Consider the following 23,715-nt stretch of genomic DNA (forward strand, 5'->3'; position numbering starts at 1 on the left):
CGCGGCGGCGAGCAGAGCGAGCGAGCGCGCGCGCGCCTCACGACACTTCCTGTCACGCGCCCGCCCCGCCCCGGCCTTGTGGCGCGGCGCGCGACCGTTCCCACGCCTCCCTCCCGTTGCGGACGCATGCGCGGCGGCTGCCTCCGAAACCGCGCTCCGCGAGAGCAGGGGGCGGAGCCGGTCCGCGGTGACGTCACGCGCGCGGCGGTGAAGAGGCCGGGCGCCAGGCGGCAGTCGCAGCGCCCCAGTAGCTCGCCGTGATCGTATAGTGGTTAGTACTCTGCGTTGTGGCCGCAGCAACCTCGGTTCGAATCCGAGTCACGGCATCGCTCGCGCAGCGATCGCACGGCACGTGGGCCTCGCTTTTTTCCGGGGGGCTGGAACAGCACCACCTTGGCGAGGGGCTCTGGTGCAAAGCCAGCCTATGAGTGCCAGGCACAGCCGCGCTGTTACGGTGTGGGGGGTACTGGGGTACAGCCAGCACCTTATGGGGCGCCAGGCACAGCCGCGCTGTTACGGTGTGGGGGGTACTGGGGTACAGCCAGCACCTTATGGGGCGCCAGGCACAGCCGCGCTGTTACGGTGTGGGGGGTACTGGGGTACAGCCAGCACCTTATGGGGTGCCAGGCACAGCCGCGCTGTTACGGTGTGGGGGGTACTGGGGTACAGCCAGCACCTTATGGGGCGCCAGGCACAGCCGCGCTGTTACGGTGTGGGGGGTACTGGGGTACAGCCAGCACCTTATGGGGCGCCAGGCACAGCCGCGCTGTTACGGTGTGGGGGGTACTGGGGTACAGCCAGCACCTTATGGGGCGCCAGGCACAGCCGCGCTGTTACAGTGCGGGGGGGGGGGCACTGGGGCTTGCAAGGTCTCTGTCTGTGATGGATGCCAAAGATGGCTTTGGGGCTTGCTCCAGCCAAAGTTCAGTGAGTGTGTTGTGACTCGCAGGATCACCTCCTGATGTCCTGAGCTTCCTGTGGACTTCCCTTCCACGGGCATGATTTCTAGATAAATAGGTTCCCATTGTTTTTGATTACACCCAGGCTTAATTTATGTAGGAGACCGGGGGATGGCTGTAACCTTCTCTCCTGTCTGGGCATACTATCCAGCACCCATAATTCCTTATCTAGTGTTAGCACACATTGCACAATGGTGTTGATGTGGCGTTAGCTTTCAGAAAAGACCTTCCACCTTTATAAATAAGACAGCAATATTGCACGCAAACAATTGATGGAGTCCATGGTTGTTGTTGAGTGATGATGACTTGACGGAGTTGCTTAGCCCTTGAGGGTCAGTCATGGTCCCCACCCATCTTTATAGACCAGGAAACCTTTTGAAATGGATTCTTCTGAAAAGTCAAACCCAGACCAAAGTTCTCTCTCCCACTGGGTGTAGGTGCCAGGCTGACTTCTCCCTTGCTTGTTGGTAAAACAAAAAAGCAGTCAAGTCGCACTTTAAAGACTAACAAAATAATTTATTGGGTGATCTTTCGGGGGACAGACCCACTTCTTCATACTATTTTGTTAGTCTTTAAAGTGCGACTTGACTGCTTTTTTGTTTTGATAGTATATAGACTAAAACAGCTCCCTCTCTGTTACTATTCAACTTGCTTGTTAGTGTCGGCTTTGCTTCCACCCCTTGTTTATGGGTGTGCTTATTGCTTATCGGTAAATTGAGTTAAACACCCATTCCTTTGTTTAAGATAGATGTGTTTAATAACTCCCCTGGACATACCTGGTTCACCCAGTTCCAGGGAACAGTCATAACTCAATGCCTCTTGTGTACAAACATCACACTAGAATATTATCAGGCACTGAGTTACTAGTTTTTAAAGGCTGTATCACAAGACACGTTTTGTGCAGTACGGTGGAGGGTGTAACTCTAGGTTTGCAAACCCATGTTATAAGCTAATATTTACCTGTTAGCATTGCAACAAAAAGGACTGCCTTTGACTTGCTGGGCTGGTGAAATCTGAGCATAAAACTCTTACCCAGGTTGGGGCTGGTGCCCTAGTGCCTGGCAGCCTGCCCCTTGGCTGGTACTCCTACTTTTGAACCACTGCAGGCCCTATATGCTGACTTTATTTTTCCTGGTGGGTGCTCTGAGCCAAGACCCCTCTCCCGCTCCTTTCCCTAAGGCCCAGCCATGCTCTGCCACTTCCTGCCCTTGCTTAGGTCCCTCTCTCACCCCGCCCCTGCTCTGCCCCCTTCCCTCAAGAGCTTCCCATTAGCCATCGAGTAGCTGATTGGCAGGGTCACTAAACAGCTGATTGGCATCTGCTGCACAGCTGTGCCTGCTGGATGTCCAGCCCAGTGTTTTGCTTTTTGTTTTTTTTCCTCCCACGGACGATCCATCCTAGGAGCACCACAAAGTCAATGATGATGACTTGGGGATAACTAGGTAGGGACAGTTAACCACACTGAAATAGTGGGGGATGCTTTCTTGGCGCCATACAAACATGCTTGAGCCAAGTAGATGGAAGGAAGTCAGGAGAACTATTCACATGCTTAGAGCTAAGTGAATCAGCGAGGCAGCCTTAGGATAGCCTGTAGAGAACGACAAGAAGTCCTGTGGCACCTCATAGACTAACAGATATTTTGGAGCATAAGCTTTCGTGGGCAAAGACCCACTTCATCAGATGCATGAGTGGAGGGGTGGGTTCAGAGGGGTATTTAAAGAGTGGGGTGCCAGTAAAAGGGAGGGCCAGAGCTGACAAGGTCTATTCAGTCAGGGTGGAAATGGCCCAGCATCTAGTATGTATCAAAAGAGGAAAAAACAAATCAGATCAGACAGGGGGATGTGGCCCGTTGTCAGAGCCTAATGTGGAGTGAACATGGCAAATGCCTGCTAGAAGAGAGTCTTATGTTAGCAAAGAACCCAGCGTGGGTCTCCTGCGGGCTTTGCCAGAGCATCTGTATGGTGCTAAGAAAGCGTCTTAAGCCAGCATTTTCCTGGATGATCGCTAATTTAAGTTGCTTAACGGCGAGGTGCCCAGTTTGAGAGGCTGAGTGGCCTGGCTTTCAGTTCAGAGCACACTCAGTGCCGAATAAAGGAACTAGAGTAGCACCGGACAACTAAGCAGAGTGAGCTGGCTGCATGAGTGGTCCTCTGTCATCCCAATGGGGTGCAGTAGCCCATGGGCCACGGAAGTTCCACCTGCAGCCTGTAGGCCCAACGCCCCCCGATGGAGGTTCAGCATCGGCAATGCATGGCACTAGTACCCAGGCCAAAGGATCAGAGGGACACAAACCCTTGTGTGCACGTGACAAGGAAAAGGCTTGGCTGGACTAAAAGGATGCTGATACAAAGATGTCTCCTCAGGCCTACCGACAGAAGGAGGGCAAAGGGGCAGTCGGGTCCAGGTCTCCCAGCCACAGCTGCTGCTAGTGTAGCAGTATCAGTGGCCAGAGCCTGGGGCCCGTTCGAATCGCTGCTGGAGCACCGTGTCAGATGCTCTGTGCAGGTCTGAGTGCTGGAGGGTGGGGGAAGAGGGCATGTCACAGTCTGGGCAGTGCTGAGGGCTGCCTGCCCCAACCCCGCTCCCTCCACCCGAGGCCCTGCCCCTTCCCGACATGTTGCCCAGGGTCCTCAGTGGGCGATGGCCCTGCTGCTGCCTCTTTTATACATTGACACAAAAAAGTTATTAGTACGTTAGGGATGATGTTAGTCATCATCTTCCTCTCTTATTCCTGCTCGTCTGAACAAAACATCCTCAACCATTATCCTATCTTCATCCTACAAGGGGTCGGCACATTCCTGAACTGTCTTTTGGGAATTCTTGTACGTATCTACTTGGGAACGCTGGCTGTCCTGGCACCATCCTCTCCCGTTAGGAAGGGGCTTCCTTGGTCAGCCAGTCCTAGTTTTCCACGGCTGACGCTGGTTCGCACTCCCAGTTATGACTATGGCTCCAGCAAGGCCTACACACCACACTGTCTATGCACAGGGGGTGGGAGTCAGATGCAGCAGTTCTCTTAATCTTGGCATTTATTAGTGTTCTTCTAATATCATTTTCCCATAAAATTTGCTAGGCAGTTCTAAGAAAAATGAATAAGCAATAACGTTTCCTTCATGTGCAGCCATTTGTCAGGCCAGAGTACAATGGTGGGAATCCCATTACCGGGGCTCAGGTCCTGCCTCTAGGAAGAGCAGGGTTTCAGGTGGATGTTACACTGTGAGTTTACAGAGGGGGCTCTTTCCTGTGGGCTCCCTGTGCTCCATGCAGATAAGGAGGTGGGCAGGAGCAGCCCAGTTTCATAGTCTAGCCAGGCACAGGCATATGGCACATTCATTTGAAAAGGCTGTGTCGCTAAACAGACAACAGTTGGTTTCAGTTTTCACCTCTGCCAGGAGTGAACTGGGGCAGCCTGTCTGATCCTCAGTTATCTCCGCTGGGGTGGGGTGAGGGGATGACCATCTCCTCTTGGAGCCCAGGTGGAGGGGGTTTCTGTAAGGCTGGGTCTACAATTGCATGCCTCTTTCGAAGGAGGCATGCAAATGAGGGAAATTGAAAATGCAAATGAGGTGCAGATTTCCATATGAGGCACCTCATTTGAATATTCTTATTTTGAAAGAGCCCCACTCACGCATCTCATGAAGCGGCTCTTTGCCCACGAAAGCTTATGCTCCAAAATATGTTAGTCTATAAGGTGCCACAGGACTTCTTGTTCTTTAAAAAAGGGAAGTTCTTTCGAAGACAGGGTTTACTTTTGAAAGAGCCGCCTCTACACTGCTTTTCTTCTTTCGAAAGAATATGCAAATGAGGCACCAGACATGCAAATCTGCACCTCATTTGCATTTTCGATTTCCTTCATTTGCATACCTTTGGAAAGAGGAATGCGAGTGTAGACGCAGCCTTAGGAGGAGTAAGAGCTCTAAGAGCACGCACAAGAAGGAAGGGGCTCTGCAGAGAAAAAATGAGCTTCTTGTTCTTTCTGTTGGTGCATGGCTGGGAAGGGTTGGTGGTGTGTGCAGGTGTGTGCAGACTTGAGTGTGTGCAAATGCAGGTGATATGTGGGTGTGTCAGTGGGCCCATGGGTGAGTGTGTGGGGCATATGTGTGGACCGAATTGGTGCACCAAGGTGAGCGGGCCCCGGTGTGAGTGGATGTGAATGCACCCCATGTGATGTCGGGGTTGTGAGTGAGCCTCTGGGAGGCCACAGGGGTGCGTGTGAACATGAGGGTGTGCTCAGCGGGGGTTGTGCGCAGCCGGGGAGGGGGAGTGCACGGCGTGAGCGTGCAAGGTGTGCGTGTGAACACGTCGGGCCACGCGTGTACCCGGGGGGGGTGCGCGAGTCCGCGTCACCGTAGAATGTGTGCTGGGGGGGCGGGTCCCGAGCACTGCGGGGCGCGCTCCGGCCCATCAAGCCCCGCCCACGCCGCGCGGGAGCCGCACGGCGGACCCAGGTACGCGCGCGCGCACAACGAACAGGCGCCCCCTCGAGGCGGCTCCGCGTACCTGGCTCTATTTGGCACATGCGCAGTCACTTCACGGAGTTCCGCCCAGGATAACGCCCTCCCGCCTCCCCTCCCCTCTAGCCATTGCGTACGCACGCGCGGTAATTGCTTTTGGGCCGTAGAAGTACCGTGACGTCACGGGCGCGGCGGTGAAGAGGCCGGGCGCCAGGCGGCAGTCACAGCGCCCCAGTAGCTCGCCGTGATCGTATAGTGGTTAGTACTCTGCGTTGTGGCCGCAGCAACCTCGGTTCGAATCCGAGTCACGGCATCGCTCGCGCAGCGATCGCACGGCACGTGGGCCTCGTTTTTTGCTGTCCCGGGCTACGGTCGGTCTGCGCAATTCTCTGCCGGCCCCTTGCCACGGGTGTGCCCTGGCCAGAGCTTCGGGGTGCTGTGTGTGTTCTGGGGGAGCAGTGCGGGGGCGGCAGTTTCCGGGGTGCTGTGTGTGTTCTGGGGGAGCAGTGTGGGGTAGCAGTTTCTGGGGTGCTGTGTGTGGTGTGGGGCAGCAGTTTCTGGGGTGCTGTGTGTGTTCTGGGGGAGCAGTGGGGGGGTGACAGTTTCCGGGGTGCTGTGTGTGTTCTGGGGGAGCACTGCAGGGGCGGCAGTTTTCGGGGTGCTGTGTGTTCTGGGGGAGCAGTAGGGGGGTGACAGTTTCCGGGGTGCTGTGTGTGTTCTGGGGGAGCAGTGTGGGGCAGCAGTTTCCGGGGTGCTGTGTGTTCTGGGGGAGCAGTGGGGGGGCGACAGTTTCCGGGGTGCTGTGTGTGTTCTGGGGGACCAGTGCGGGGGCGGCAGTTTCCGGGGGTGGCAGGCTCCAGGCAGGAGGGCTGGCAGCAGGCTCTGATGGATATACAAACCTCATACTGGGCCCAGAACATTACCATGTGCTCCTGGGCCCAGGGGGCTGTGTCCTTGCAGGGCCGTGGAGGGCAGAGGTCTCTCTGGGTGATCTTCTGGAAGCTAAAAGATCTTCGCTGCGGAAGGGGGCCCGGGAGATCCACGCGGCAGCGATGAGATGGACTCAGACAAAGAGTGGCAGTGATAGAGCTGAGTGCCAGCCAGGCGGCCAACCTGCTGTGCTGCTACTTGGGCTCGAGATCTGAGCAGCTGCAGAAATCACACGGCTGGGACAGTATTAGAGCCCCTGGGGCGGGGACACAGATGGGTTGAAATGTGCCAGGTGGGGAATTAACTGCGAAGGCTCCTATTGAATCTCGTGGCTGGGCCGTGGCAGAACAGGCTCCGATTTGTTTGCACCAAGGAGTTCTTGGAAGGGGATGAACAGCCCACAGGCCCTGATGCATTTCTGCCCCTCTTGTAGCACCTCACCCAGCCTCATGCTGCGTACTTCTGGCACAGGTCTGGACACAGCTACGCCCCCCTTCCTGAGCCTCCTCACATCAGCTCTCACAGAGCAGAGTGCACAAAACCTTGCACGCAGCCATGGAACACAGCAGGCACTGGGAAGGACTGGCTGCTGAGCAGGTACCCACCCGCTGCTCAGGGTGACCAGCCCACCCTGCTGCTTGCACTGTTGTGAGTACATGCTGTTTAGCATACAAGTTCTGTAAGGGCTAGGACAGGTGTGTCTGCATGGGACATAGTACAACATGCTTCCTGGCAAGAGGCACGCCCAGCTGTCACAGGTACCACCGGAGCTCTGTGTGTGTGTGTGTGTATGTGTGTGTGTGTTTATTGCTCCACAAGGAGTCAGCCAATAGGAATGTTTAATTTAAAAGTTATTTAAAAAAAGGAAGTGTAGCCTCTGGGTGTCCATGGGAGCTGGAAATAATGTCTCCAGCTTGCAGGGTATGTGACAGACCCCTCCCCGGGCTTTATGAAACTTGGCTTGGGCCGGAACCAAGGAGCATCAGGCGCTGAGATGGTGACAGGGCTCCAGGCCCTCAGCAGCTGGTCTCACAGGGCAGTTTCTGTGTTTGTGTGGCCCAAGCTGGGGCCACCTCCACTTGCCCCTGTGCCAATGCGGTGCTGGTGGCTCTGTGTGCTAGGCCTGCCGTGGGGCTGACAGCTGCCGTGGGCCCTGCTGAGAAGGGGCGAGGCCAAAGGGAGAAGGGGCGGGGCCTAAGGTAGTCAGCTCTTAGCGCCACCTGGACCGCGGTGGTGCCCCCTCAGCTGCACAGAGCCATGGACCAGCGCTGCCACAGCATTTCAAGAGGCCTGCAGCTCCATCTGCTGCCACTGTCAAAGTAGAAGCTGCAGCGGCCAGAGCTCCAGCCCCCTTTGAAACACCGGGCCTAGGGGTAACTGCCCCTTTTACCCACCACGCTGTGGGGGCTGTGGGTCTGTCTCATACCTGAGGCTGCTGGGCTGATCTGGGAGGCAGTTTCCATCACTCGCAACAGAAAGTGGCACACTGCCTACTTCTCCGCTGTGCGCTTGTTACCAGGAAGCCCTTCCCCGGCCCGAGGGGAGGGAGGCCCCTGAAGCTGACGTATCTACTTATTAAAGGCCTAACCTCCGCTGCAGCAATGCTGAGGCTGCATAGTTCCAGTACAACAGTAACCATGGGCCGGACCCAACACAAGCCCAGAACGGCCCTCAGCACAGGGACGGGGCTGTGAAACGTGAACCCCAAGCATGTGGGGTGGTCAGGATGACAAGACGGCCGCAGCCTCCTCCTGGGTTCTTCTGAGCCGGGGGCAGGAGGCACGGTGAGGGGCGTCACGTTACTCAGGTTGTGACAGAGAAACAGGCCTTGCCCTGCTCTCTGGGTCAGCCCCTCGCAGCTTCCGCGTCGCATCAGGAGGCGCCGAAGGATTCGATTTTTATCAGCCAACGTCAGTGAGCATCGATTTCACCAGACACGCAAACCCAGGGCAAAATATTCCCATGGCTAATCGCTGACGTTCTCAGTAAGGCAAAAGGAAAAATGCGGCTCTGTGGACAGGGGATATGAACAATTCATCTTACGGTTAGAAAGCTTTAACTTTTTGTATCTCAGCATCTACTGTCAGTACCTAAAAATGGGCAGCCTCCGGGCCTCTGCCTGGTGGGGAGTGGGGCCCAGGACCACCCTTTCTCTGCTCCACGCCTTCCCCCAGGGACTGGATAGATAGAGATATTGGATCTATGGAGACAGAGGCTGGGACTGTTCAGCTTAGATAAAAGGAGTCAAAGGGGGGATGTGATCGAGGTCTATAAAATCATGACTGGTGTGGAAAAAGCGAATAAGAAAAAGTTGTTGACTTGTTCACACAACACAAGAACTGGGGGGGTCACCCAATGAAATGAATGGGCAGCGGCTTTGACGCCAACAAAAGGAAGTTTTTCTTCATGCGGCGCATGGTCGGCCTGTGGGACTCCTGGCCAGAGGCACTTGTGAGGACCAGGACTTTAACGAGGTTTGGAAGAGACCTCGGTGGATTCATGGAGGTTCGGCCCATCAGTGGCTTTTTGCCAGGGTGAGTAGGAACGGCGTCTCTAGCCTCTGTTTGTCAGAGGCTGGAGATGGATGTCAGAAGAGGGATTGCCAGGTCTGTTCCCTCCCTCCGAGGTATCAGGCATTGGCCTCTGTCAGAGGAGAACCCTGAGCAATGCCCTGATGGAATGTGTTCCCCAGAAGCATCTGGCTTTGCTTTGACCTCCCTGCGTGTGACTTGGCGGAGGGCCGAGGCAGCCGAGACCCACCACCACCAACAGAGAGTGAGGCACACGCTGAGGAAGGGGGCACTTGTGAGAGGTTATTTCCCCTCCCACAAACACACACGCGTGATCTGAGGACTCCAGTGACCTTGCCGGAGGTTGGGGCCCCTTACAGGTGATTGGGCGTAGGGCGGTGATGTGCAGGAGCTTGGAAAAGAAGATCGTGATGGTCCCTGTTGGCCTTAAAGTCTGTCAGACCCTGCTGGGTTACAGCCTTCACCTCCTCACCCCCACACATGCTGAAGAGCTCCCTGCCTGGGTTCATCCTTCACAGCGCATCCAGGGCTCCCCAGCAGTAGAGGGCTCACACCATTCATGCTACGGGCAGGGGGACTGGACTCGATGACTTCCTGAGGTCTCTCCCAGCCCTAGAATTCATCCTCCTGGGGCTCATGCCATAGGACACCGACTTTGCTGCAAACCAGGCTCCCACCACACTCCTTCCTCCTGATCCCCTGGCCTGGTTTCTCACACTAAACTCGACCCCGTGTGCCCTGCCACGCATCTGACAAAGCGGGTCTTTGCCCCCAGCAGCTTATGCAGCAAAATATCTGTTAGTCCAGAAGATGCCCCAGGACTGCTCGTTGTGTTTGAAGATACAGACTAACTCGGCTGCCCCTCTGCTACTTGCCTCCCGAGGCTGGTCCTCCTAGAAACTTCCTCACGTGCTCTCATGGTCACGCTCCTTCCGCCATGTGTGCTTTCCCATGCTCCGTGGCCTATCAGTCCTCCTAGCCGTGGGCCAGGAGCTCACTGGGAAAGGCCTACATGTCTTTGAACATTCCCCACATGGTCAGCCAACATCAACCAGGACCACAGCACCTAGAGATGCAGCTCCAGGCTCCTGCCTCTGCAGTAGCCTGTATTCCCTGGGTCCCCAAAGCGAGTGCCCAACAGCAGCTAACTGACGTGTTCGCACATTGCAGCCACGTGCCTGGATATCTGCTTCCTTCCAGGCGGGTGTGAGCCTGGGAATCGTACCAGCCTGGAAGGTTCACCCTTTCGTAACTACTCGGCAGTGCGGAGCAGAGTGCAGGCTTTGAAACTGTCACAGCACAGGAGCAAGGAGACTCTGGCAAATCCCCCGGCGTTGCTCGGCAGGGAAAGATTAGTGGCAGACGGATTTGTTTGCCAGTGCCCGAAGAGAGAAACTAATGGGAAGCAGAGAGCAATGCTTGCAGGTTAGAGGAGCAATGGCTCACCCCTCTGTGGACGTAGCATGATTAACGAAGCTTTCAGTTTACTGCCAATTAATCCAAATCATAACCGCATCACCTTGCATCTCCAGGAATGGCACTGAGCTTCCGTCATTGGTTTGCAGAGGGAAGTAATCCATGCATGCATGAGTCAGGTTTAGCAGCAATTATAGCAAAGCCCGCACGGTTTGTTCCCAGAGGAAATCAGCTAATACGGCTCCGTCAACCCCATTCCTTCCATGCGCTTGTTCTCCTGCCTGATCAGGGCTGCACACAGCTCAGGCTCTTCCTTCCACCCAGCACCATCCCATTCGTAGCACTAGGGGGGCGGCCGACCCAGGCCCGGAGCTTTTGGGGGCCTTGCGGCAGCTGTCCTATGCCCAGGCAAGGGCAAGATTATCTGGGTAGGGCACAAGCAGTGGGGACTGGGCAGCCTGCTCTGCTTGGCTGCGGTCTCCTGTTCCCTGACCCACGCTTCTTCGTGGGCGGCTGGTACATTCACTGGCGCAGTCGATTCTCAAGGGCTTTCACTTGCTCCAGGGTAGGGCTAATTCCAGATTTGTTTTGGACCAAAAAGCTTGATTTGTGTAAGTGGGAAACATCCTTTTCCTTGTTTCACATCAGTGCAAACTGATTGCACCTGGAACTTCAGTGGGGTTTTGTTGTCTTCTGGCCCCTAGAGGCAGCTGTAAGTCGGTGTGTTCTTCAAGGTGGGCAGAGGCTGGCCATGCATAGGTCCAGTCATACTGGGTTAGTGGTGCAGTCTGTCTAGCTCAGTATCTGATCTTCTGCCAGCGCCAGAGTTTTGCAGGGCCAATGGAGAGAACAGGATAATTTTAAGAAATCCGTCCGTGTGGTCCAGACCCAACTTCTGGCAGCAGGAGGTTTAGGGACACCCTGGAGCATGGAGTTGTGGTCCTGACCATCTTACCACTGATGGGACTGTCCTCTGCGAGCTGTTCTGATACTTCCATGAACCAACTGTCATGGACCCACTATGCTAGTCTCGGGGAGGGAGCCCTTTATTATGCCTGACTCCCGAGGGGTCTCCCCCTTCCTTCAAGACAGGCCTTGCTGCCTCCTAGGCTTTGCTATGAGATTCCAGCCTCCCTGCCTCACCCCGTGAGCTCTGTCCGGCGAGTCCAGGTCAGATGCTCTCCTGGAACCAGTCTTGTGCGTTCTCCAGGGCCTAATCAGTGTGTAATCTGTGCCAGAGCTTGGTAGGGCTTACCCACAGCTCCTTTAGGCTTGGCACTTTATTGCCCTGGGAACTCTCACCTTGCCACATCAGTTACAAAAGCAAAAGGCTTGCTTGAGCTCTGGCACTGCGTTCATTTAGGAATTAAGCCCTGGGATTAATGCACCCTCTCCAGTATTTGCGGTGACTGTGAAACACTGTTTTCAAGAGAGGAGGATTTCGTCATCAGTTGTAACTTGGTGCTGGGAGTCCTTAGGTTAGCACAGAGCAGCGTTTTCCAGACTAATTTGGCCAGGGGCTTGGAATGTGTTGCTGGAACACCTACGTGCTGTTGGAGAAGGGGAGGGAGGGTTTTAATTTATACCTGAAAAGCTGCTGCTTGTGATGCTCAAAAGTTGATTTAAAAGAGTTCAGTGTTTTAGAAGTCTTTTATTTTACAAATATTTTATAACAAGAGAATAGCATCTGGATGAACAACTAATGTCCTTTTGATAGGACAGTCACCCACCCTATAATGAAGTATAAGCATTCACAACTAAGCACAACCCTTCCCCATCAGAAAAACCCCATCAGTGTGACAGCCGAAAGAAAGCTGGTTGGTGTCCTTCTTTTGTACAAAAATAGGAAGAACAATATTGGTCAAAAAAGAACCATCCTTCAAAGTTTAAAAAACATCTTTATGAAAAAGAAATGCAAAACAAATTAGGTGCAGAAATATTTTTAAGTGTTGTGTTTTTTAGAAATTTGTTATTTTTGCAGAAGACGACTGGAAAATAAAACTAAGCCGCATCGGACAGTTTTTTTAGTGGGAAGAGTGTCTACATCTTTTGCTCATAAATCCGCTTAATGTTAGGAATGAAGCTGGGGAGTTGTATCTCCTGTGAGGTGTAGCATCACGACTTGGCTGAAACAATCCGAATTGACTCTGATTGTTTCGGCATAAGTGGCACAAGAACAACTCTGCTTTTAGGAATGTGTTATAAATATGAATATACCTACAATCTAAATACTATTCAAACACCTTCAGGGTGCGTCTACACTAGGAACTAACTTCAAAGTTAGGCACTACATCGAAGTAGCCAGTAGAGAGTCTACACACATTTTTCCCTGACTTCGAAGTTAACTTCGAACTAAGGAACTAACTTCGGGAGAATGGGAGAAAAAATACTGTGAGCTTGAAATATATATATTTATGTAATTAAAGAAAATACCACTTAAAGTTATTGGGTATTTTTCCCCTGGAAAGGTCAACATTGAATTTAAAAGGTCATTTGCAAAATAAATTTATTGTATTAAAAGAATCATGATCTATTTTCTAACAATAACCTTTGAGCCTGATTTTTACCCAACTTCGGAGCCCAACTTCGAAGTCCTTACTCCATTCCCAGGAATGAGGAGTGCCCTACTTTGAAGGAGGGGGTGTGTAGACGCTCAGCTTCGAATTTGCTTTCTCCGAGGTTGTACTTTGAAATAAGCCACTTCAAAGACATTTTTGTAGTGTAGCCCCAGCCCAAGATTTTTGCCACTCCCGTAATTTCATATTTAATATGTTAGAAGGAAAAATATCGCTAGTGTCGTAATTTTCTCATGGAACACGTATTCACATCGTGCGGAACAGCAGTGTTGTCCAGAACACAGTCTGGGAAACACCAGTCTAGAGAAATAATATTTAGAGTGTAGACTTTTCCTGTCAAGCTAGCGCAGTTCACCCGCCAGCCGGCAGTGACTTCCATTTTCGAGTTCTGTCTCTCTGATTTCCTTCATCCAGAAGAGCAACTTATGTCTTCCCGAGCCCATGTTTTCCCTGCTGGATATATCTAAAAGATCCCTGGCTACAAGACCAAAAGCTAGCGCAGGTATATTTAGCATACAGAAGAGGTGAAACAGAACATTACCTTATGTTGTAATACAGGGCCAAACAATGAAGCAAATTTAGCTCACACAAAGGGATGGAGGGGATGTGTTATAAACTGGCCTTCACATTTGTGAGCTGGCCTGGCTCTTCCCTTTCAATTTCTCTGATTAAGGGAACTGAGAGGGACTTAGTCCCTGATTTGAAAGCCCAGCCAAAGGAAAATAACAAATATTGTAAAACCCATTCAGCGGTTAAAACTCTCGGTGTAGATGTTCCTTTTGAAAAACACCAGGGAACTGATTAAACCCTCCAAATTGATTTTGTAGGGCCATTATCTCTTACACAAAAGGTAGATGATAGCGGGGCTCTTTCAAAGGGGCTAAAAGCTTTTTCCCTTTAAAGGTTAACCCAGCTCCTGCCACCGCTAAGGCTGTGATGTGTTTTCCCTGAGGGCTCTCATCAAAACTAACATCAAAAATTTAAAAGCCCTCCCCTTCTTTGCTGGTTAGAATATAATTTAACAAAAGTTCCACTCCCCTTGTTACCCCCAGTTTTCAGAGATCCTCGAAAGAATCAATTCAATTACCAGACTGAAAGCTGGTAAATGCCCATGGCAATTTGGGATGTGGGAAGGCCTGTCATTCTAATGGCTTTTAGAGTAACCTCTGCTGCCTGCACTAGCCTTTCGAGGTGACGACCAAAAGAAAAATGGAATTATGGCAGTGCCGTGACTTGCAAGCTAAGCAAATGGATACCTACGTGCAATCCTGGCGCAAGCGGGAGTACAAAGTGTTCTGGTAGGGAGCTGTTAACATTTGCGAAAAGAAAAAAAACAGTGAGGAGTTGGAGCTCTGGTCCTGCTGTATCATATCGGCACCCACACATGCCCTAGGGTACTGGTTCCCCACCTGGTCAGTATCTTGGCACGCTTCAATGAGACCAACAATTCCCCGGCACGCCCACTTTTTTCAGCCCAGTCGATTGCTGCCAAATGTCACGTTTGCTTCCATTTAATCTTCTTCTGGCCTTAGTAGAGAGGTTTGCGAGACAGCAAGCGAAACAAGGATCAAATGCACCAACGTTTCACGGCCGGCACAGAACACACCGTCTTCGACAGGGAGCACGGACGCATTTTCAGAAGCCGCTCGGCGCCGCGCTAGGGATATTGAGTAAAGGGCTAACTGCCGCAAGCAGCTCCCCTCCCCGCCAGCCTATCGGGATCACAAAAAGATTCACAGGAAACTGTAATATTGTATTTAAGGAAAATGAAACTGTTTGGAAAGTTGTATCAATTATAAATAGTAAGAGGAACTGTGAACACAGGACTAGTTTAACGTCATCAATTTATATTTGTAATTTATATTTATAATTCAAGTTATGTTGTCATATGCACCATTAAGGACAAAACCAGACTCCGTATTGTAACCGAGGATCCATTCTGATCCCATACTCCATTGTGTAAAGCCCTGTTGCAACCAACTCTACCTAAACTGTGTGACTAGGGTGTGAATTGTATTAGACGTGTGAATGGGGAGTGTGCGATTGTGAGTGATTGATCCCCAACACCAGCCCGTCCTGATGATCAGACGCCAGTGGGTGAAGAGTGCGGACGGCTCCCGGAAGGTGAGAAAAAGATCCACCCCGAAGACAGCAGAGCAAAGTCCCACTAAGGACTAGATGAAAGTCGTGTCTGAACACGGAGGCAGCACCTCACAGCAGGACCCATCTGCTGACATCTGCCTTGAAGCCTATAAAAGAAGGGGGGAAAAGGGAAGACTTGGGTAACATTCTGCTTGTAACATCCAAGAGCATCAGTGCGCGCCCGACAGAGACCGGCTCTTCCCCGTGCTCGGCTTTTCTGGCCAGTTAGCTGCCACGAGCTGCAAACTCAAGCTGCGATCAGGACTGGAAGCTATATAGCGGCTGCAGAATACTTGTGTGTGTGTGTGTGAGTGTGCGCGCATTAGATATTGTTTACATTCTTGAAATAAACGTGGCATACTCCCTTGTCCCCTGAAAAGATCCTGCGTATTTTATCTGTATAACAACCTCACAGGGGCTTTGCAAGGCGAGGGAAAATTGCTACAATTTCCTGGCACGCTCGGACAGTTCTCAAGGCACACCAGTGTGCCGCGGCACACGGGTTGAAACCCACTGGTCTGTGTAACCAGTGGATTCATTTTCCTCAATCTGTAGATCAGAAGAATGGGTGGGAAAAGAAAGGTACGGTAGATAAACTCTACCATGCTCATTAACTGCAGCTGTGTCAGGAAGAGGACAGGTCTGTGGAGGTATCCAACAACAAGCCAAGGTTCTCACTGGAGGCCCTGGTCAGCCACAGTCTGGCCTCGTTGTTCCTCCTTTGCAGAACCGGGGAGCTTGGTGCAGATTGTCCTGGCGAGTCAGTTAAATGCCAACTCTCAGCCTGTGGTATCTGCCCCTGCTGTGGAGGAAGCCGAGCAAACGGACTTGGTGCGAGAACTCCGGCAGCTCAGACACTCAGTAACTGCGGTGTGGCAGCCGCCCCCTGCATGAACATGCTTTGCTGCACCGGTCTCATCTTCAGAGAATCACGACGTCGCTCCCCAGGACAGTCTGCTGGATCTGGGGCAGGCGAGTAACCAACATATGGGGCAGCTCTAAGGTTGTAGGCTGGATTAATGGAATTGCATTAGCCGTAAGGTGTCCATTCATATACAGCAGGGTCTCAACATGCGCAAACTTACGGTTTGCGAATTCCCGGGGCTCCGGGCGGGGAGTGGCTGCCATAGTTGCAAAATTCAACGTTCGCGAGGGTTCTCAACACAGCCCTCTCGACTGTTGAGACCCAACTGCACATGAAGGGCTAGCAACGGTCAAATAATTTTTCTCACTCTAACAGTGCGATCAAGGGGTCAGTGGTATTAGCGGATGTAACCACGTCGCCGTGGGTAAACGGGACAAAGCTCGTTCCACTAGCCGATAACTTCACAGGGAGAGGGTTGCTCCCCCTAAGCGGGGCGTATATATTAATCAACTTCAATTTACGCTCGTTCCTGTTGTGTGACGTGTCAAGTAGGCTTACCAAGCGAGTCTCATTGTAGCTAAAAATAACAGATCAAAGAGATTTAGGATATGGAGGTGAAACGTAAGTATTAGCGGCCTCAATCTTGTCCAGTAACTAGTCCAATGAAGCTTGAGGCTTTAGGGTAAATTAGCATTTTTCTAAAGATAAGAGCAATTAATATCTGCTGAGCTTGTGTTTATGTTTGCAACATGTGGATGGTTTGAAGACAGCTGCTGAGGTTGGCTAATAATGTCTACTAGAGCTCAATAGACACCACAGGCTGACCTTTGGCAGATGGGGTGAAAAATTCGAGATTTTCTTGCGGTAACTGCCTGGTACTATGGTAATGCTAATGAGCATAAGAGGAAGTAACGAGATAGTCTATGAAAAACTGAGCACTCCAAAAGCAGTGGGAAGTTGGATGAGGAAAGGGCATTGGTGTAACACATCATGAAATCTGTCCCCTGCATTGGGAGGGCTGGCACTGGTGGACAACCTGTGAGGATAAGAATGGGAGATACACGCATCTCCTAGAACCAGAGGGACCTTGGGAGGTCAGCTAGTCCAGTCCCCTGCCCTCTTGGCAGGACCAAGCACCATCCCTGGCATCTATTGCCCCAGTCCCTAAATGGCCTGCTCAAGGATTGAGCTCACAACCCCAGGTTTAGCAGGGCAATGCTCAAACCGCTGAGCTCTCCCTCCCCACTCAATGATGTCAGGTTTTTCTGCAAGGTGGAGTGAGGGCAGCTTGCAATGCTGTAGCTCATCCAGCAAAGGCAGAGCGTGGCCGTTCCCAGCCTGCCAGCGGGCAGCAGCCTCCGATGCCATGGCTGCTGCTCAGCGCTGTGGCAGGCAGCGGTGGCCAGGTATCGACATGCTCCACGCACACAGCCCCCGTGGCCCCAGTCACTCCGGCAGCTCCTCCAGCCCCAGAGGCATTTATTTTTGGGGGGCAGGGGGCTGGCGGACAGCATCAGTTCTCCTGTGCCCTGTTTGTGATCTCCGGCTGGTCCTGGTGACTTACTGCTGTTTAATTTCACCCGTTTGTTCCAACCCTGCTCTTGTTCTGGGTCAGCCACTCAGATCTGTCGCCTAGAAAGAATGACTCGCTTGCAGGGGAATCCCTCCCGCACCCTCTGCAGTGAAGACCAAGGCAAAGAACTCCTTTAGCTTCTGCGCAACGGCCTTGTCATCCTCGACTGCTCCCTGATCGGTCACTCAGTTGTTCGTTCGCCCCCCCGTCTGTTCGGCAGACTTTCTGCTTCTGATTCGTTTTAGTTCTTTGCATTTGCTTTGTCTTCACCTGATTGCTCGTCACATTCTTTCTCTGCCTTCCTTACTTCACCTGGGCACTTGACCTGCCAGAATTCATGTTCCTGTCTAGTTCCTGCAGCAGGACTGGACTTCTAAAGGATGCCTTTTTGCCTCTACTCTCCTCTTTAGCCACGGTCGCATTGTTTTGGTCCTTACCGATTTTTTTTTTCATTTGGGTTATGCATTTAGTTTGAACCTCTGTTGTTGGGTTTTCACACAGTTTTCGGGTCACCTGCCGGCATTTCGCCTTTGTGCGCGTTCCTTTTCATTGCCATTTAACTAAGCCTCCTCATCTTGGCCCTGTTCCTCATTGTGAAGTGAAGTGCTACTGTGATGGGCTTCTTTGGCAAGGGTATTCCATTTAATTACATTATGGCTGCTATTACTGAGTGGCTAAGATCTGAGCATCTCTTGGACCAGAACCCTTGCTCCACTTAGGAATATCTGTCCTGGCCTCTGCCCCGGGGATGACTTTCTTGCAGAACTGCAGATAGAACACACGGTGCGTAGCCATAAGGGGGTAATCATACAATGCTAGGACTGGTAGGGACCTTGAGAGGCCATCGAGTCCAGGCCCCTGCCCTCGTGGCAGGACCAAGCACTGTCTGTAACCTGCAATACCGGTAACTTGTAGCCTGAGACTGCAGGGCTCTGTGAAGATGGCATAGGGCCAGTCCTTTCCCGTCATTCAGACACCTAAAACTGGGGCCAACGCCCCGAAGAGGGCAGTTTGTGACAGGGAAAGACCAGGCCTGCAGCCCTCAGGATTGTGCAGTTACGACCGAAAAGCAGGACTGGGAGATCCAGGATGGGGCAGTCAGCTGGCGTAACCTTCCCCACCTCATCAGCGCGTGCCGCAGCTGCAGATAGCTGTCCTGCGGGGAGAGACGGCCGGGTTGAGGACAGCTCACTCTGGGGGACTTGGACTGCTCTGTACCATCTCCCTGGCTAGAGCCAAACAGGCCCTGACAGCAGTAAGTGAGCACCCCATCCGCAGAGGACATGACATACTGGCTGGGTGAACGTCTGTGCAAAGAGCTACAACCGTGAGACCATCAAGCCCAAGGAACGCCGCAAGATGCGGAGCAGCGAAGAACAGCAACAGTGGCCGGACGTACAGGCAAGAAGAGGAACAGTTATCTCCTCCCCGCCACACAAACACCTGCTCATGGCGTCCACCCAATGGGAACGGCCCTCGCAGAGAACGTGGTGCTGCTGGCCCCTGCTGTGACAACAGAGCCGTTATCCTCTCAGCTGGAGAAGAACCAGGTCATCAAAACACAGCGGAGGCCACCACTGGCTGAGACCTGCAGTGGTACCTCATAGTCCATCAAGGAGTTTGCCAGGCTGCAGCTCCTCCACGTGTACTGTTACAGTGGCTGTCCACGGGCGGGTCTGCGTAGAGGAACCCTCTGGGCTCGGATGCAGGCTGCCAGGCAGCCACTGAAAGCTTGAGTTCTGCCTCGGTGAAGGTGTCAGAGGGGTAGCCGAGTGAGTCTCTGTCTTCAAAACCAACAAGAAGTCCTGGGGCACCTTATAGATGACGGGATATTTTGAAGCGGGTCTTTGCCCATGGAAGCTGATGCTCCAAAATATCTGTTGGTTTACAAGGTGCCACAGGGCTTCTTGTTGCTCTTGGTGAAGGTGTAAACTGTGCCTCTTTGGTGTGGCACTTTGTCCCCCTCTAGCAGCACCTATGCCGGCCAGAGATCAATGAGTCTGCTTCAGCTTTGGCTCAGAGCCACGTGGCTTTTAGCTCATAGGCTGAGCTCCACATTTGAATTCTGGTTGGGCTGGAGTGGCACCTTGTCCAGGCTACTAACCCCACCAGGACCAGAGTCCCTGGGTGGCTGTGAGGAAGGAGGCAGAGATGTCATCATTCATGCCCATTGTGACTGAAATGCTCCGGGCAGGTTACCATCACCCCAATGCTCACAAAGAAGCCCTGGAAGAGTCCAAAGAGGGGTTAGAGTCCACGGCAGCAGCCCTGTAACGCGGAGAACATTCGAGATTGTGTGGCAAGCCACTGGTCTGTACATCGCAGGCTGGAGTGCGCTGTCCCGAGAAGTAACCTAGCTGCTGGAGCTGCGGGTTTGGGTGTGGAAGGCAGCGGGCAGATGCAAGAGCCTGGGACTAATGAAGAAATCGCCCAGATGGTGCTTCAAACCCCCTGAAGGCTTGACAAGAACATCTGCCTGGATTCTACAGGGTGGGGTAGGCTGAGTCGCGCGGGAGTGCTGGGACAGCTGCTTGGCTTACATCAACAGAAGGAACCCTGGAGAACGGGACAGGGCCTCCCTCCAGCTGACACAGAGGGACCAGTGCACCTCTGGAGTTAGAACAATAGACCACGTGAGGGAGCAGAGCCTGGCGCATCATGACACCAAATTCCTGGTCACTGAACCCTGCAGTGATATCATGGCCCGAGCAACCACAGAAGCCTCCTGGTGTTAGGTTCTCCAGTCCCGACCAAGGCGTGACAAGTCACAGATGTTCCCGGAGCTGGACTAAGAGGATGAAACCATTAACTCCAGGGAGAAAGCCCCGTGGCTCTGTTCCCACCCCTCCCGGGACCTCAGATCCCTAGCTGGGAAATAGGGAGCGAAACACCAAGCAGAGAGGGAACGTGGGAATCGGGAGCAGGGTGGGGGCAACACGTCCACTCCCCCAGCTCCTGGGACTGTCTCAGGCATGGCTGCAGCATCTTCTCCCCCCACAACCCCCCGCCGGGAAGGCAAAACTGAGCCCAGCAGGAGACCCATCTCAGCTCTGCATCACCGCACCCTGGGTCCCACAACCCCCAGCCACCCAGCAGGCAACACCACGCGGTACTCACACCGCCAGGCCACCCCTTCAGCTGTCCGCACAGGACGAAGCCAAAGCAGGGCGAGCACCCGCTCCCTGCCCGGCGTCATCGTGCCAAGACCCGGCCCCAGGGCCGGGCAGAATGCAGGCTGGCACTGCTCAAATACAGGCTCTGGCTGCACCCCGGAGGAGGGAGCGGGGAGACGCCAAGCACACCATGGGCCCAGGCAAGCCACTGCACAGGCTGTCCCAGAGACCCAAGGCAGCACAAGGCACTAGATAGAGGTATGGGAGAGGGAACGGTGATGCCTGGCCAGGGATCAGCCCCCAGGGCAGCATGGGTATGCCTGCACCCCCCGGTTATTCTGGAATAGTTTATTCCAGAGTTATTGTTCCAAAATAAGCTCTTCCGGAATAACGCGTCCACACTACAGGGAAGCCCCAAAAGAAGCAAAACTTTTTTGGAACTAGTGCATCCACGCTCAATAGCTCCTCACTCAGATTAGAGCCCCCGGAAGCTCGGCTAAATACTAGGTCTCCGCAGCGGCTTTATTTGGGAATGAGCTATGCTGGAGTGACTTATTTCAAATAGCCCCTTCCACGGCCCCTAGTCCGACACCGCACGCACAAAAGAAGCCGTCCGCTCTTGGGGAACGATGTCGAAATAGCGGCTGCGTTGTGTCGTCGCTTGCAAGTTACCGCGGAGTAGAAGCCGTTGTACAGATAGTGGTTGTTCCCCTCTATTCGGCACTGGTGAGGCCACATCTGGAATATTGTGTCCAGTTTTGGGCCCCCCAGTATAAAAAGGATGTGGATTTGCTGGAGCGGGTTCAGCGGAGGGCAACAAAAATGATTAAGGGGCTGGAGTACAAGACCTAGGAGGAGAGGCTGAGGGATTTGGGCTTGTTTAGTTTGCAGAAGAGAAGACTGAGGGGTGATTTAATAGCAGCCTTCAACTTCCTGAAGGGGAGCTCTAAAGAGGAGGGTGAGAAACTGTTCTCAGTGGTGTCAGATGGCAGAACAAGGAGCAATGGTCTGAAGTTGAAGAGGGGGAGGTGTAGGTTAAATATTAGGAGAAACTCTTTCCCCAGGCGGGTGGTGAAGCACTGGAATGTGTTGCCTAGAGAGGTGGTGGAATCTCCATCCCTAGAGGTTTTTAAGTCCCGGCTGGACAAGGTCCTGGCTGGGATGACTTAGTGGGGGTTGATCCCGCTTGAAGCAGGGGACTGGACTAGATGACCTCCTGAGGTCCCTTCCCGCCCTGGGATTGTATGGTTTCCAGATAACACCCCATGTGACCAAATGGGAGCACAATTTGGGTGCTGGGAAGTGAGCGGGTCTAAGCCCACCCAGAGCTAAGGCCCCTCTCCCAACCTAGCAGGAGGGGCTACCGGACCCAGGCCCCAACTAAACGTGTGCAGCCAACACAAGCGGTGTCTCTGGGCCGAGCAGAACTGGCCACAAGGCGGCAGTGCGACAGTGTCCCCTGCATGTGGGTTTCCGTGTACCTCTCGTGCGTGGCTCAGGGTGGGCTGGGTACTTTGACATGCGACAGCTCCAGGCCTCCAGTGCAGACACCCCTACAGGGGAGAGGGGCCTCGCACTGGCATACCTAAGGGCCCTCCCTGAGTGACAGCAACTAGGTCAACAGAAGCGCTGTCTACACTAGGGCTGGGCTGGCCTGATTAACTCCAGCGGTATGGCTTTTTCACACCCCGCCTGAGATCATTAAGCCGACTTAATTTCCTCGCACCGGGCAGCCCGGCAGAGCTCCGCTTCCGGGCAGAGGGGGAATACCCAGCTCCCACACTCACTTCGATCTAGTTGGCAGGCTAAAAACAGCCATGCTGCTGCTCTGGGAGCTGCGGGAAGGGGCCAGCCAGCCTGCAGGTGAGTCTGCCTGAGATGCCAGGCACAGGCTCGGGGCACGCGGGACCCATCCAGGCTGCTGCAGCTCTCGGTCTGGTTTTTAGCGTGCTAGTGCCATCAGAGCTAGGGCAGGTCCGGAACCTCCAGCGAGTTGTGACACCCTCCAGCTGCAGCATAACCACAGCTCAGGCTGCCCCGGAGAGATGGGCGCCCCTTGCCAGAGGGACGCTGACCAGGCAGCGGCACTGCGACGGAGAGCCAAAGGCAGCTGAACAGCTGGGTTCCAGGGGTCCCGCTGGTGGGGGTTGTATACGAGCATCACTTCATTGCTGGGCCAATCATTGCTGGGCCAATCATTGCTGGGCTCCCCCCCAGCCAGCTTTGCCCCTGCCCTTCAATCCAGACCCACACCCCCTCTGCTGTCCCAGGACTGGGTTCTCCCTCAGCTCTGCCGGTGCCTCTGGAACTTCCCCCATAGCCCCCCCCAGTGCTTCCCCCCAAATGCTCCTGCTGCCCTGGGGCTCTGCTCTGCGCAGAGACACGGAGCAGAAGGCTGCCGGCAAACTGGAAGCACTTCAAGGCCGCTCTCCAGGGAGCCGCACCCGGGGGAGTCCTGCTGCAAACCGGCGCCTCTGCAGAGCTCGGCGGCCAGAGCTGGTGCCTTGGCACAGGGCCACCGAACCCATTTCAGAGCAGTCAGCGATTGCCTGCGAGCACGCGTCATGGTCCTTGCGTTCTAAAGCCGAGGGAGAGACGGGCCCTCTGCATGCTACAGCCACTGCGATTTCTGCAGCTGGGACCCCGGCTTCTCTGTTCTGTGGCGCTCCGGTGCAGCCATCGGGGTGCAGATGGGGGCAGACCCTCCTGGGGAAGTGACTGATGCAGGCAGGGAGACCTCGCTGGTGTAATTCAGGTCAATTATTTTGATGCTGTGACCAAGTGGGGATTGGCCTATTGCATGTGCTTTCTGCTGTCCTGTACTAACCCGGTGCATGCCTCAGTTTCCCTGGGCACCCCACCAATGCCTAGCTCCGTGGGGTCCATCCAGGTCTGAAGAAGTAGCCATTAGAGTCATGGTGTCCTGCAACAATATTTATTGTTCAAACCAACCAGCCACGCTCAAGCAGCCATATAGTGGCTGGCACGTTGGATACCACAAACCTAGATCGGGATGGGAGTTATACACGGGCTGTGCCCTTTGTAACCTAAGCCTGGGAGGAGGAGCTTGGCTGCTTTGGTTTGGACCAGGCTGCTGGGAGTCAGGAGGCCGGGGGCCAGAGCCAGGGGGCCTCTTGCCAAGGCTTTGTGCTGCTT

At 53.6% G+C, this 23,715-nt stretch overlaps 2 non-coding genes across 2 annotated transcripts; both read left to right on the plus strand.

Annotated features, from left to right (window-relative positions):
• Window positions 1–254: 254 nt before the first annotated feature.
• Window positions 255–326, plus strand: TRNAH-GUG (transfer RNA histidin (anticodon GUG)). The gene has a single exon. It is a non-coding gene; the product is annotated as a tRNA-His (tRNA).
• A 5,328-nt stretch (window positions 327–5,654) lies between these two features.
• Window positions 5,655–5,726, plus strand: TRNAH-GUG (transfer RNA histidin (anticodon GUG)). The gene has a single exon. It is a non-coding gene; the product is annotated as a tRNA-His (tRNA).
• The last annotated feature ends 17,989 nt before the right edge of the window (window positions 5,727–23,715 follow it).

Source organism: Carettochelys insculpta, chromosome 12 (assembly GCF_033958435.1).
Source record: "Carettochelys insculpta isolate YL-2023 chromosome 12, ASM3395843v1, whole genome shotgun sequence".
Classification (NCBI taxonomy): Eukaryota; Metazoa; Chordata; order Testudines; family Carettochelyidae; genus Carettochelys; species Carettochelys insculpta.